This window comes from Lygodium microphyllum, chromosome 27 (assembly GCF_053477565.2).
Source record: "Lygodium microphyllum isolate KBCC chromosome 27, Lygodium_microphyllum_v1.1.10, whole genome shotgun sequence".
NCBI lineage: Eukaryota > Viridiplantae > Streptophyta > Polypodiopsida > Schizaeales > Lygodiaceae > Lygodium > Lygodium microphyllum.
In genome coordinates, this window is record NC_141161.1 from 129,796,695 (window position 1) to 129,799,194 (window position 2,500).

Consider the following 2,500-nt stretch of genomic DNA (forward strand, 5'->3'; position numbering starts at 1 on the left):
CACATTGGTTTGACATATACAAACAGCTTCTTTGATTAACCCTGTTATGCACCGGTTCCTTCACGTAATCTTATCACAAGACATAAAGAAAACAATGCCAAACAACTTCTTTATTATCATTTTATCCTTTTATCTTTGAAATACAAGGAGTTCCCGCCCGTAGGCGTATTCATAATCCGCCCGAAGGCTATCCAGTAATCCACCAGGGATCACTAATCCAAGCTTCTGCCCGTAGACTAGTATGCGGGCCTCGAGATCCAATCCCGAGTCACGTTAGCCTCTTGTGCAGGGCCCGGAAGGCGAGGGATTTACGGCCAGAGCCCCCTCTGGCACCCAAGCGTCCTCCTGCTCCAAGTAGAACTCAACGGAGAGACCTCTCACAGCGGGTTCGGTCCACGTTCTCGGCGCGGTTAACAACCCCCTTGGTTAGGGTCAGGCAGGCAGTCGGGGGTAACTGAAGCTGCCTCTCCCTTCAGGCTTCAACCTGAAGCTTTAGATATCTTTTCATCCTTTATTTCCTTGAGCAAACAATGCAAACAGTGCTTTCTAAACTATTACAAGCACAATCAATTCCAGTGGTTGTTTTATTTGGCCAACTGTTAAAAACTGAATCATTCTCTCCGAATGCATCCAGCATTTGACCTGGGATCAAATTGCGACTTGGCAAGATCCCCAAGGGTTTGTTTGTTCACCCTTTTTTCCTTGGGTTAGGGCCATACCCTGTTAACCCAACTTAATCAATACCTTAGGTAATAGTAAATCCTGGCGACCATGTCGCTTCAATTTATTGATTGGTCCTTTTGCTTCCAGGCAAATACCTAACTTCCCTTTTTCTTGGCAAATTTTCCCAAGAAAGGTGTTGTAACAGGATGACTACTCTTCCTCTTGCAAGTTAAACTTGCACAAGAACTTGCCAACCTCATTCCAAGAAATGGCAAAACTCTCTTGTGAATAAACCATAAGTCTATGCGACATTGCAACTTATTGCACAAGTGTGGCATATATATTCCATGGGATCATTTCACCCATTAAACGGCGTTTTCAGGTCACGGAATTAACTTCAGGCGAGTGGCAGGGTTTAGGGTGTCTTCTTACCCAACTCATTCCTAATTATATTAGGCCGACCACGTTCGGTCCTAGGAATTCCAACTCAACCCGAGTTTCATCATATGAACGAGTGATCCTTAGGGTAGAAACCTTAGATCGTTTTATGCATGAGTATCCAATTGACTCAACATTTAGTGAATGTGGATAAGATCTTTGGGTTTGCGGGTTTTGACTTGGCAACAAGTGTAAAACTAGGTCAAAATCTTATTGCACTTGGCACTTGGGATACCTATCATATCGACTGAGCCATGCCCATATGAATCCCTTGTGTTTTAGGTTACTTAGACAACTCAATATACTTGTCTTGCGACAAGGATGAACCTTTCCTAAAGGTAATAAACTAGATCTAATGGAGAACAATAGTTACAACTACACCAATACGTGTAAACATGCGATTTACTGCTTCTACGCATCACATGGTTCACAATAACCCTATCCTTCCTTGGCAAGGTAAAAATGCCTGATAATCTGGACACCAACTTTCCTAGGTCCTACTAGGACTTACATCAAATAATCATGCCACTTGCAAGTCCATAGATCATTTTCGTGCCCTTCTATTCCTTTTCGAATAACATCTTATGGGTGTTAACTTTTCCTCATGAATCATTACAAGGAAGATTTATCTAAAAATGTGACATGCCATTAATCTTTCCATGCCTAGTAAAAAGGTGTACCTCAATAATTTCAACCTTGTAATGAGGCAACAGCTGTCCTAGGCTCGTCACTTTTGAATACACAAAAGGAAACTTGCTAATAAGGTCCTACAAATGCATGGACACCTTATGCTCTTTCCATTCATTCCATTGAACGTACCAATGATCAATTTTCATATCTTAAGCTATTTCTAATAAATGTTCAAATAGCCAATTCATTTTCCAATTGCATTTAACTTGACTAGTTGCATTTGACATGCATGAGTGCTTCCTAATCCATGAAGTTATCGTGATTAATTCAATACTTCTGTGTGGAATCCAAATAGATAAAACTTGGACTTGTGGGCTCTGGAAAATATCCACGTAAATACTAGGAGAAGATCCTTCCGCAGGCGCATCTTGTGACTTTTTAGGGCCCATTATGACATAATTACGGACTTCCAGGTTGCCTTTTCCCTTACGCAATCGGTGAATTTGCTCGCCCTGGTACGCAGCCTCAAGATCTTGCCATTTTCTCCCTGGTACGCGGGAGATTCCTTTCGAAATGTGGATCCTTAAGAATACCAGCTTGGGGAATTTGGCCTTATGGAAGGCCTCGCGGGGTTGGAGCTTGGTTCTTGGAAATGGGGATTTTATGAATGGAGTTTCAACAATTGGACCTTACGAGGATGTTCGCGGAAAGGGCTCTTGCAAATTGGCCTTGCAAGAATGGAGGCTTTAGAGTTCTTCTTCTCCTTCCC